This window comes from Ochotona curzoniae, unplaced genomic scaffold, assembly GCF_017591425.1.
Source record: "Ochotona curzoniae isolate NIBS_2020 unplaced genomic scaffold, NIBS_Ocur_1.0 contig_291, whole genome shotgun sequence".
NCBI classification, from domain to species: Eukaryota; Metazoa; Chordata; class Mammalia; order Lagomorpha; family Ochotonidae; genus Ochotona; species Ochotona curzoniae.
In genome coordinates, this window is record NW_024465649.1 from 2,442,698 (window position 1) to 2,455,965 (window position 13,268).

A 13,268-nucleotide genomic window follows, 5' to 3' on the forward strand; every position below is an offset into this window, starting at 1 on the left:
CCCACGCCACCCGCCGGCCGGGACCCACGTGCTCCCCGCGCCCCAGTGCTGGCTGATGAGGCGAGGGGACGCGAGGCGGAGAATCTTGTTTTTTGTGACCCCCCCAGGGCCGAGGTCTACAAGGGCAAGGGAAGGAAAAATACCACTTGTTGTGCACCTACTAAGCTTCAAGTTCTGGGCTGCGTGATTTCATTTATGCAACCACCTTTCCAGGTACAAGAAAGAGGCCAGGAGTGTGACTATCGCTTCGCCGATCGGTGCAGGCAGCGCTGTCCCGTCGGCAGCTATCTCTTGCGACCCAGAGCTGGAAACCTTCCCTCCAGGAGCTTTCTTCTGTAGGGAGTTTTGAATCCCCTAACCGGGGAAGGGGAGAGGCGCGCTCACCCGTGTACAGGACCCTACAGCCCAATAATACCAGCAGGACTTCCGGCTGCAAGGTGGTGTTGTTGATGCTACACACCCGTCAAGTCTCAAGGGAGGCCCTCTCCTGCCGAACCACCTGCTGCACATCCCAATCTGTCACCTATTAAATGTGTTCCCATCTCACTTACAGCCCTGAATTTTCCACCCCAGTGGTGCTAATACGGCCCCTAACTCACTGAATTCCCCGCCATTCCATCTTCTAGAGAGATGTCAGAAATACTGATGAAGCAAAAGAAAAAAAGTTTATTATTTCAGAATAAAGTGAAAGACAAAAATCCTATAGGGGCTCTTGCAGGTGCCTCCATATGTTCCCCTCCCCCTTCCTGAGTGAGCTCCCTTGGCCACAACTCCCAAGTAGAAGTGGGTGAGCAGCCCTGCATGCAGGTACCCCTTGGAGAAGAGGCCTCACTACATTCCAGGTCGATCCCTTTGCACTGGGGGGAGGCCGGGGGCAGAGCTGACAGCCTCTGGCCACTTAGCAGCACTTCTCAGTCAAGCACAGAGTTGGTCGAGCAGCCCAGGTGGAGCACCAGCGCCACACCAGCATTTGTTGTCCAGATCTTTTGCCTGTGAAAGAGTGTGTTGTGGACCTTCCACTTCACCATTTCAGCTGCCTGGAACCAAGAGGTAGAAGAGCTGTTGGGGATGGAGCAACTTCTGGCCCCTGGTCTCTGATGTGCAACAGGTAGTGGCGGTGCGTCTCAGCTGTGAGCACGCATCCAAAACCCAGGAGTTCGGTGGAAACTGAACCCAGTGAAGCTGGAGTGAGCAATTCCTGTCTCTAGTGGAACTGATTGTGTGCCTTACCACAGAGATATCTCAAATATCTCACACAAACCGGAAGAACTATCATCCCTATCCTGCCCCTGACTAGGTGCTTTGGTGTAGTTTTTAAATATCTTTACTAATATCATCTTAGTAGTGTCACTGACCAGTGTAAGTCACCCACACCATCCTAGGACTTCAAACGTCAGGAGCTTGAATTTTGAAACAGGGCTGACAACCCATAAAGGTGCTTGTTCGAGTCCCAGCCGAGTAAGCCCATAACCCTTGGGCACAACACAATGGGATGGAACAGGAAACCAGAGGCGTCTCTTCTTGTGACACCTACAATCAGACTCCACACTCTTCCCCTTTTCGGATGTGGCCAAGAGAGCTCCACTTCCTATCCAGCTCCCTGTTTACGGCCTGGGAAAGCACTAGAGGATTGCTCAAGTCCTGACCCCCTCCAGAAGCTCCTGGCTCCCAGGCTTCAGATCAGTTTAACTCCAGGTGTTACAGCCATTTGGGGAAGGAAAGAACAGATGGAAGATCTCTGTCTTTCCCTCTCACTTGGTAACATTGCATTTCAAATAAAAAATAATTTTTAAATTATGAAAGAAAAGAATTGTACCACAGGTTAAAATCAAATAAAAAAATACATTTTAAGTATTTTTTTTTAATTATGAAAGAAAAGAATTGTATCACAGGTTAGAAACAACAGAGAAACCCAGCAGATTAGAATCAGCATTTGAGCCTGGTGTGATGGCTCAATCAGCTGGTTCTCCCCTTGCAAGCACCAGGATACCATGGGGGCACCAGGTCATATCCCGGCTGCTCTACTTCCCATTCAGCTCCTTGCTTGAGACCTGGAAAAGTACAGAAAAAGGATAACTCAAGTCCTTCAGACCCTGCTCCTGACTTCAGATCGTCATGGCCATTTGGGAAGTAAGCCAACAGGCAAGAGATCTTTCTGTTTCTCCTTCTCTCTGTAAATCTGCCTTTCCAAGGAAAATAACTGAATCTTAAGAAAAAGAAATATGGCCCCGGCGCGGTGGCGCAAGTGGTTAAGTCCTCGCCTTGCACGCCCGGGATCCCATATGGGCGCCGGTTCTAATCCCGGCAGCCCCGCTTCCCTTCCAGCTCCCTGCCTGTGGCCTGGGAAAGCAGTCGAGGACGGCCCAAAGCTTTGGGAACCTGCACCCGCGTGGGAGACCCGGAAGAGGCTCCTGGCTTCGGATCGGCATAGTATCGGCCCGTTGCGCTCACTTGGGGAGTGAATCATCGGACGGAAGATCTTCCTCTCTGTCTCTCCTCTCTGTATATCCGCCTTTCCAATGAAAAAATAATAAAAATAAATCTTAAAAAAAAAAAAAAAAAAAAGAAAGAAATATGTACACTTGGCCCTGGCACAGTGGCCTAGTACTAGTATCTCAACTTGTATGCACCAGGATCCCATATGGGCGCTGATTCAATTCCTGGCTGCTCCACTTCCCATCCAGCTTCCTGCTTATGGGCTGCAAAAGCGGTAGAGGATGGCCCAAAGCCTTGGGACCCTGCCCCTGCATGGAAAACCCAAAAGAAGCTCCTGGCTCCCGGCTTCAGATCAGCTCAGCTCTGGCAGTTGTAGTTACTTGGTGAGTGAACCAACAGATGAAGATCTTTCTCTGTCTGTCCTTCTCTCTTTTAAATCTAACTTTCCAGTGAATCTTTAAAAAAACAACAACAAAAAAACTTGTCAACTTAAGAGAGTACTTGCAATTTTGCAAGCAAAAGGTCATATATTTATGGGTACGACAATATTCAAAAAGTTCATGGAAAACAAATGTTATAAAAAAGCTACAAATGGAGTTTGAGGAACCTGAGTATCAAAATCCCAACCATTTGTTCATGGCTCTGTGTCTGTGCTTGCAGGCCAAGGACCCATGTGACCTTTGACACTGATGGGCTCCAATTCTCAATCAAGTCCTAAGTCTGGTTATCTCACAGGTGGCTCCAAGTAAGTAAAAGGGTGGTTACCTTAATTGTTGGAGAGACTTGGCTATCCAGCAAAGATAGGTGGGGAATGTGTGGTATTTCCTTCTCACCTTGAAGACTATTCTGAATTGCCCCTTTTCAAGTTATTGTGGACTACCATATTAAAACACTGAATGTGCTATTCCCCGCAGCACCCCAGTAAGGGGTGCTGGTCCTGGCAGGCCAGTAGGCCAGTCATTCCACCGCCTGCTCTGAACCAAGAACCCAAGCTCAGTAATCCTGAGCTTGAATAAACCATCCTTGTGCACTTGCATCGATTTCAGACTCCTGGTGACTTCTGGGGTTCTCAGCATCTGGGCACAACAGAATTCATAATTTTTTGTACCAAATAAACCTTTTTGAAATTACTTTTCGATACTACACTTTTGTAGGTACAGGAATTCCCACTTCCCTCTCCATTCTTCCTACCTACTTTGCCCTCTCACCATTTTACTCCATATCATTATAGTAGTACAATCCTTTAGTAACAGTTACAAATTTAACATTGTGATATTTAAGTACATCATGGAATTATATCATAGATAGAAAATTTAATATCAGGCCCGGCACAACCGCGTAGTGGTTAGAGTCGTCTCCTTGAACAAGCCGAGATCCCATATGGTCGCAAGTTCTAATCCTGGTGGCCCTGCTTCCCATCCAGCTCCCTGCTTGTGGCCTGGGAAAGCAGTTGAGGATGGCCCAAAACCTTGGGGACCCTGCACCCATGTGGGAGACCCGGAAGAAGCTCCTGGCTCCTGGCTTCGGATCAGATCAGATTGGTTGCAGTCATTGCGGCCACTTGGGGGAGTGAACCATCAGACAAAAGATCTTCTACTCTGTGTTTTCTCCTCTCTGAATAATAAACAAATCTTTAAAAAAAGAGATTAAAGAAAAAAGAGGCAAATCTAATATCATATTGCCACAGTATATTTAACTGTTTCAATTGAGTCTTCCTTTTATTTGGGAGTAGAAATACCTACTGTTACATATTTGCACTTCCAGCATGTTAGTCTCCATTATACAGTGTATCTATGAGAATATATGTATATATTTGTTTGCCTATATATCTATTTGTCTTGTATTTTTCATGAATATTTTCTTATGCTATGGGGTGCAGCCACTGTCAGCCAGCACCCCTTAATAGTGGGCAGATGCAGTGTGGCTTATCCCCACACCCTGTTCACTGTTTGGGTGAGTCAGTGAAGATATTAATGTTCTTTGTATTTATTTTTTTAAAAAAAAGATTTATTTCTTTTTATTGGAAGGGCAGATATCCACTTCCCATCCAGTTCCCTTCTTGTGGCCTGGGAAAGCAATAGGGGACGGCCCAAAGCTTTGGGACTCTGCAGACACAAGGGAGACCCAGAAGAGACTCCTGGCTTCAGATCAGATCAGCTTCAGCCATTGTGGCCCTGGGAGTAAACCAGCAGAAGGAAGATCTTCTTTGTGTCTCCTGTCTGTAAATCTACCTTTCCAGTAAAAACAAATACATCTTTTAAAATAAATAAATAAACATTTTAAATTCTTTTTCCATAAATTTTTTTGAGACAGTCCAAGCGCGCTGAAATCTTGGCCACACCTTTAAGTGGGTTGCACAAGCACTGTCCATCCATTTGCTAAATGATTAGAGACCACCAATGGGGACCTTTTACCTGTAGGTTCCCACTCAACAAGGAGGAGTAAAGGAATGTTTAAAATCCCAAGACCCTGGGCATGACATGGTAGCCTAATGGCTAAAGTCCTCACCTTGAATGCGCTGGGATCCCATATGGGCACCGGTTCTCATCCCAGTAGCCCTGCTTCCCATCCAGCTCCCTACTTGTGGCCTGAGAAAGCAGTTGAAGATGGCCCAAAGCCTTGGAACCTTGCACTCATGTGGGAGACCTGAAATAAGCTCCAGGCTCCTGGGTCTCTGTATATTTGACTTTCTGATAAAAATAAATAAAATTTTAAAACAAAACAAAGATGTCTTCCGTCAGCTGGTTCACACTCCAAATATCTGACCATGATGTCTATAATTACACACTTATTGCATGCTCAGCGCTGTGCAGAGTCCCTTACACACATGATCTCAATGAAGCCCCACCACAAGCTTTGGGGTGAGTATTATCTCCTAGGTACTTGCAAGCAACATCCAGTTTTCATGCAGCAAGGGCTTGTGGAATTAGTCAATTAGAGAAGCTTTTGCAATTTCCTCCAACTGCACTTGACTGTAAAACCTGTGGCTTCCTCCTCTAGAGCACTTCCAAGTCAGCAGCTGGGCAAGGGACCGTAATGTCTATGTGTGAGTGTGGTGATAGCCCATTGAAAGTTGTACTTTTTTTTTTCTTAAAGATCTATTTATTTTTATTGGAAAGGCAGATTTACAGAGAGATAAAGATCTTCCATCCATGGGTCAACTCCCCCAGTGGCCACAATGGACAGAGCTGAACTGAGCTGAAGCCAAGAGCTTCTTCTGGGTGTAGGGTCGCAGGGAGCTGGATGACAAGTGGAGCAGCTGGGATACAAACCATTGCTCATGTGGAACGCTGTCCCTTGCAGGCAGAGAATTAGTTGAGCCTAGGAGCTGTATGTCTTGAACAACTATCTAATACTTGTGAACAAATTTTGGCCTATTTTTTTAAAATTTATTTTATTTTTATTGGAAATTCAGATATACAGAAAGAACAAAAGACAGAGAGGAAGATCCTCTGTCTGATAATTTACTCCCCAAGTGACCACAAAAGCCGAACAGTGCCGATCTGAAGCCAGGAGCCTGGAACCTCTTCCGGGTCTTCCACACAGGTGCAGGGTCCCAAGGCTTTAGCCCATCCTCGACTGCCTTCCCAGGCCACAAGCAGGGAGCTGGATGGGAAGTGGGGTCACCAGGATTAAAACCGGTGCCCATATGGGATCCCAGCACATTCAAGGTGAGGACTTTTGCCACTAGGCTGCCACGCCAGGCCTTCACTCGTTTGTAACAGGCAAAAACTTGGGCCCTTCTCCAGTTACCGTGGTAGCCATCAAGAAGGAAGTCTTATAATTTGTATTTCTCCCCAGAAATGTTTATTTCTTCAGCTTAGCTGTGAACACACTCAGTTGTTGACCATTCAATAAATGTTTCTCTGTAAAGCAAAGAAGAAGGAGGAGGAAGAGCTCTTGGCTTCTGATCTGGATTCCTGATCTTGGCTCTGGTTTCTGCCTGGCCCCTGGTTGTTGTGACCATTTGGGGAATAGTCCTGCAGATGGAATATCAGTGTCTCTCCCTGCTCTTGTTCTCTTCTCCTCTGTAACTCTATCCTCTCCTCCAAACAGAATGATATAAAGATGATGAGTGGCTCAGAGCTGTGCTCTGATTTGTACATCCGACAGTGGAACTGTCCATAGCTATGTCATTCACACTGCACGCCCCCTTCCAACCAAGACCAAGAGTAAATTTTCTTCTAGAAATTGTTTTGGGATCAGCGGGATTGCCCAGCGTCAGAACTCCTGGAGCCTGTCCTTGCTAGTTGCAAAGTTAACAGACAGGAGGAAGCATACATTTCTTCCTTCCCCAGCTGGGTAAAGGAACTGGAACTGGTCATACTCAATTCATCCCTGCTGCATTTAATTATGCAGTCTAGCTCAGTGAAGGTGGGTTCCAAGTGTGAAAGCCCTCCAAGTTGGAACTTTTGTTAAAGATAGTGAAACATCATACTAGTACTTAATATCACCCCCTTACTCTACACTTTAGAGCAGATGCCCCATGACTTCTTACTACCCTCACTATCACAATGACATTTTAATAGGGGTTGTGGGGAGTACATTCACACTGTGAGGAGTTAGATGAGCCCATTGGTAGTTAGGGCTTCTGGTCCCGGTGATGCTATTTTTTGAAAATACAAAATCTTGGTTTTCCCCATGTTTTACCCTTCCAGGAGGGGGTTGTATATACATACATTCTCCCCAGCTTCGTGCCTGAGTCTCCTTGAAGGAGAGCAAAAGGACAAAACCAGAATATCAATTCCCAGTACTTAGAGTTGTTGTCATGACAAAAGCAAGGAGACACGGCCCATAATAATCCCATCTCTTGGTTCCTGTCAATGAGATGTTGCCTGACTTTTTAGTTTATCATGAGAATGAGAGAAGGATGCAGCCCTGATAAGGAACTGTGTAAGGTGTGTCCTCTCTCTCCCCTTTGACTCTGTTGTCCTCCCTGAGAGGGTGCACAAAAGACACCACTTCCACCATTTTCTTGGGTCTTTCCTCATTTGCAGCCTCCTCCTGGCACCATAGCAGGAGATTCCTCTTTCACTCTCATAAATAGATTTTGCTTTGCACAAAAAGCAGCCTGATGTTAACAGTGAAATTGTTCACATGAAAATTGTTCTTACCTATGAGACAAACAGGCTGCTGTCGTCTTTTGTGTCAATCCTGGTGGCACCTAAGTTCTTGCCACCAAGCAACAAAGATCTGACACCTGACTCACTGTTGAACTTTTTTGCAAATGACATTACCTCTTTGTTTCTCACACATAGGTAACAGAAAAGCCTACTGACTCCAGGGTCAAGTTCCAGCTGTCTTATCCAACTTGCACCCACCTGGCTACCATACCAGTTTCATGCGTGGCTCCCAGATGCCCTACTTGCCTAAGAGGCCACCAGGGGATCAGTCATTGCATTGATAAATCCAAAACATGGAGGGAAAAAAAAAAGAGAAAAAATGAAAGTTGTGTGCCTCCTTAGATGGGTAGACAGGACACCAAAGAGAGTGATAAAAGACAACACCATACCAATTTAATTATTTTATATGGTCCTACTTCTCATCCTAGAGTCAAACTTTTGTTCTATAAAATAGAGAAAGTATTCTAGTGAGCTGAGAAGAGATTGGTTTTACAGACAGAAAAGGCATTAAGAAAGCAGAAACAAAAACAGAAAGCAGATTGGTTATTTCCAAGAAGCTTCCTTTGCAAGGCAGGGCCAGTAAGAACAATAAGAAAATTAACTGAGTAGTTAACATCAGGCTGCTCTTTGTGTGAGAGTTAAAACAGAGGGAATTTTATCATCATGCCAGTTGAAACTAGTCTGTTGGGGAAGTTCGATTGTTTTGTCATTGATTTCTCAAAGATCAGTTTAGTTTCTGCTTGATGACATGTGGTTGTTTTTGTTTTTTACTGCCCTCACATGGGAGACCCGGAAAGAAGGTCCTGGCTCCTGGCTTCGGATTGGCGCAGCACCAGCCGTTGGGGCCACTTGGGGAGTGAATCATTGAACAGAAGATCTTCCTCTCTGTCTTTCCTCCTCTCAGTATATCTGCCTTTCCAATGAAATAAATAAATCTTAATAATATATATATACATATACATTATTTTTTGAAAGGCAGATCATATTTTACAGAGAAAAGGAGAAATAGAAGGATTCTATTAGCTGGTTCACTTCCCAAATGGCCACAACAGTCAGAGCTAAGCCAACCTGAAGCCAGGACCCAGAGGAAGCTCCTGGCTGTGGATGGGCTCAACTATGGCAGTTTGGGCCACCTGGGGAATGACTCTGTTGTGGGCTAGGATGTTAGTTCAGCGTCACAAGCTTGGAAGCCACTTCCCTTATCACCTATGTGGTCCCTTCTGCCCCTCTGTGACGCTCACCTATGGTCACTTGGAACCTGAGATGGAGCAGTATTGCATTGTTGTTAAACCACTCCCCTCACAAGCCCAAATAAGGCCCATGATAGGGAAGGGCTTGCTCTCTTGGTCCTGTGCTTTCCTCGCTCTGGCACTCTGATTCTTGGCCTCCCCAGTACCTGCATGCTGTCTGGCTTCCCCAGGACAGACTCTGAGGACAGATAGCGCCTGAGCGCAGCACCTGTATTCCTCATCCTCTGTTCGCTGCTTAGACAGGACAGCAAAGATGTTAATGCTAAGATGATTTTATCTTTTTATTGGATAGGCAGATATACAGAGAGGAGAAGAGACAGAGAGGAAGATCTTCTGTTTGATGGTTTACTCCCCAAGTGACCGCAACGGCTGGAGCTGAGCCAATCCGATGCCAGGAGCAAGGAACTCTTCCGGGTCTCCCACATGGGTGCAGGGTCCCAAATGCAGGGCCTGGTCTCCCAAGGATTAACTCCACAGCTTAGCTTGTTTCTCTAGGGGTAATAGGATGGGCAATCTTGGCCTGATACACTTAGTCCCTAGCTTGACCACAAGTTCCCCCTTCCCTGCTTCCCCTTTTTTAAGATGCCCTCGGAGAGCTTAGGAGTTGCTTGAGCATTGGGAAAATACTGGGAGGAACCAGGCAGGCCAACTTCGAATAAACGGCATTCTCTTTACAAGAATGACCCACTGTGTGTTGTCTTTTTTTGTAACCCTGGTCCCTCCGCTCAGCTCGGGGTACATGGCGACATGGTCAACCAGGAACCATATGGGATCCCAGTGGGTTCAAGGTGAAGACTTTCACCACTACGCTATCGCGCTGGGCCTATGTATGTACTTTCAAGAGTTCACAGAGAGGTGATGCCTAGCACTAATGGAATGTGGGCAGAGAAGCAAGGGAAAGGTGAGTTTCTGTGGCTTTGTAAGTGTGCCCAGATTGTTTGCTGTATGTCTCTTAGGGTAACTTATATTGCTGGAGAAGCTGGGACATAGGTCTTCAGTTTAATGGATGGATTTTAGGGTAATGACCATTTGTTCCTCTTAGGGTTTCGATTCAGACTGGATTGCCATGTGGACTTGTGATTTGCTAATGTCTATTGGGCCCTGTTATCACCAAGCTTGATTAATAAAGACTCCTTAATATAGCCTAGACTTGTCTGGCATGATCTCACTCACACCCTGCAACAAATCAGCAGACCAGAAATCTTTCTGACTCTCCTCTATGTAATTCTGCTTTTCCATTAAAGATAAATCAAGAAAGAGAAAAAGAGAGAGAGAAAGAAAGAAAGAAAGAAAGAAAGAAAGAAAAGAAAGCAAGCAAAGTGAAATAGCTGAGACATGAAGCAGCACCCATATGGGATGTTGGCATGCTACCAGCCCCTAAGAACCCAACATTAACAATTGCTCTTATTCCTCTGGCACATTGAGAGAACTATTTTAACTTTTATTTTTTAAAAAAGATTTATTTATTTTATTGAAAAGGCAGATGTACAGAGAGGAGGAGAGACAAAGAGGAAGATCTTCTGTCCAATGATTCATTCCCCAAGTGACTGCAATGGCTGGTTCTGCGCCAATCTGAAGCCAGGAGCCAGGACCTTCTTTCCGGGTCTCCCATGCGGGTGCAGGATCCCAATGCCTTGACTGCTTTCCCAGGCCACAAGCAGGGAACTGGATGGGAAGTGGAGTGGCTGGGATTAGAACCAGTGCCCACATGGGATCCCAGGTGCATTCAAGGCGAGGACTTTATAACCATTATACTATCGCGCCGAGTCCCAATAAGCACTATTTTAGCTGTTAGTGACATATCATTGTATAAGGTAAATAAAAATCTCTTGTCCTTATGTAGCTCACCTTACTGTTTTCATGCAGGATAACAAAGTACCAAAAATGTGTTTTGTAAACTCACTAATGCAACCTGGGAGTCAACCTTCCTGAGCTTAGCAATCTCCATATGCAAAGAAACGGAACTCAGCGTAAAGCATTTCTGTGAGAGGTGATCCTGCAAAGCACGGTGAAGGAGAGAAAAGGGCAGGCAGGAAAGGGAAGAAGATGGTACAGCTGCCTGAACCACTGAGTCCCCTCTGTCACCCACATGGATCCTCTAGCTGACTGACGCAATGCAGTGCAGAATTGTCCTGGGCTGTTTGTTAACCAGCTTCTTCTTTACTGGTATAAAGTTGCTCTCTCTCTCTCTCTCTCTTTTTTTTTTTTTTAAGATTTATATTTACTGGAAAGTCACATTTACAGAGAAGAGAGGCAGAGAAATATCTCCCACCCACTGATTTGTTCCCTAAATGTCCACAACTGCTCTCATGCACAGCAAAGGCCTTTGAGCATAACGTTGCCCAAGTGACCCCACTATCCAGCCCACACTCATTATGGCAGGTTCCACCCATCCTCAGCCCTGGTTCAAATGCTCCTTGTTGGGAGCTGCAGCCCATCAGAGAGGTGCCCAAAGCCTCTCCACTAGACTCACTCCCTGCCCTGGATCTTGCTCTCTCCAGGTGGTTCTATGGTTTAGCCTGGTAGCACTTGCCCCCAGTACCAGCACCTGCTAGCCAATGCTGTGACAAAGCACAACCTGCCTGTACTTATTCTGCCTCCTGCATGCACCAATGGATACAGTCACTCAGCCCAACTTTGTCTCCACCAACCAAACTCCCCTGCAGGCCAACAGGCTTTGTAGACCTGCCCAGCCTGGTCTGCGCTAAGGCCCAGCTCTCCCAGTCACCAGCAGAAGCAGTGACCCAGCAGGGGAGACCTCAAAACTCCCCCATGCCGGACCTTACATGTGCTGGTGAGAGCCGCAGCCCAGACTGGCATGGCCCACCTCACTTCAGCATACACTGGCAGGTGCTGCAGCCTGCCTCAGCTCAGTCTGCCTCCAGTTCCGGTTCATGCTGTGGGTGCTATAGGCTAGGTAGCCAGCCTGGACAGCTGCCAGTTCCCATTCAAATGTGAACTGTCTGGTGTTGCAGCCAAACCCAGCCAGTTCTGCACACCATCCTAATTCACACCTCTGCTACTGGGTGCTATGAACCGACCCAGCCTGACCCACCCCCGTATCTGAGACACACATATGCTGGCAGGTACTGAAACTTGGCTTGGTCTGGGCTACTCCCAGCCTAAGTTCTTGCGCTCACCTATAGGACTGCATCCAGACAGAGGTAGTGCCCAAACTCCTCTAGCAGATCACTTCTCTAGCAGTCACAGATCTTGCGCACACCAGTGGTTTCTTGGCCCAGCCTGACTTGGCCTACCCCCTGTCCTGGCAGGACACACCCATTTTAGCTCTTACTGTTGGGAGCTACAGCCCAGCCCCAGCTCTGACACGGTATAGCGGGTGCAGAGACCTGGCCCAACCTGTCTTACACCTACTCTGGCTCTTGTGAACACTAGTGGGTGCTGGAGCCTAACTCATTCTGGTACATCCTAAACCCAGTCCACACCCATGCCAAGGAACACTGCAGCCATGCCCAGCCCAGTTTGCTCTTCCCATTTGGCTCTTGCACTCACCAGTGGGAATCTCAGCCCATCCAAGGGGGTCCCCTTAAGCTCCCCAACCAGGCCTGCTACCAGCCACAGATTTTGTGTGTGCAGGTGGTTGCTCTGACCCAGCCGACTGTAACCCATCCCCCGTCTTGGCTTTTGCAATTGGATCCTTCAGTCAGGCCTGGCCCAGACTGTCCTCAGTTCCTGGCTCTAATGCACACCAGTAAGTGTTATAGCCCACCTAGCTTGGAATAGCCTATACCACATCCTGGCTACCTTGCATGCCAATTTGCTGTGGTTTGGCCTGACCCTGCCAGGTCTTTCCTCTACAGAGCAAATCCACATACCTGCCAACAACTGAAGCAGCTCTGCCCAGACTGACCAACACCCAGCCCTGACTCACACACTCACCAGCAGGAGGTACAGCCCACCAGAGCAGTTCCCTACATTCCCCAACCAGGCCTGCTCCCAGCCCCAGATCTCACACATGCCAGCAAGTGCTAGGTCCTTACCCAACATAGTGTTCCCCCCTTGTGTCAGCTTTTGTGTGTGCTGGTGGATGTTGCAGCCCAGCCCACCCCGCACTCAATTTTTGTGTGTACCTGCAGGTGCTACACCTTGGCCTCTTCCCAACCCTAGTATCCATAAATGTTGGTGCGTTACATGGTAATACCTTGCTCAGCCTGTGACCATCCCAACCCTCAAGCAAACCAGCTATTTTGGCAGTTCCATAGGGGTGAGCCTACAATTCCTCCCAGAATCCACTCCCAAACCCAGCTCTCTTGTGTGCTGGCTAGTGTCATGGCCCAGCCTTATGTGGCTCACCTCCTGCCCCAACACTTAGTTGCAGGTACTTAAGTTGAGCCCTGCCAGGCAGGCCCTCCAACCATGGCTTTCATGTACAATGGTAGGAGGTGGTTGATACCAACCTATAAGATAGATACCAACCTAAAATGTCCTCTGGTTTCCC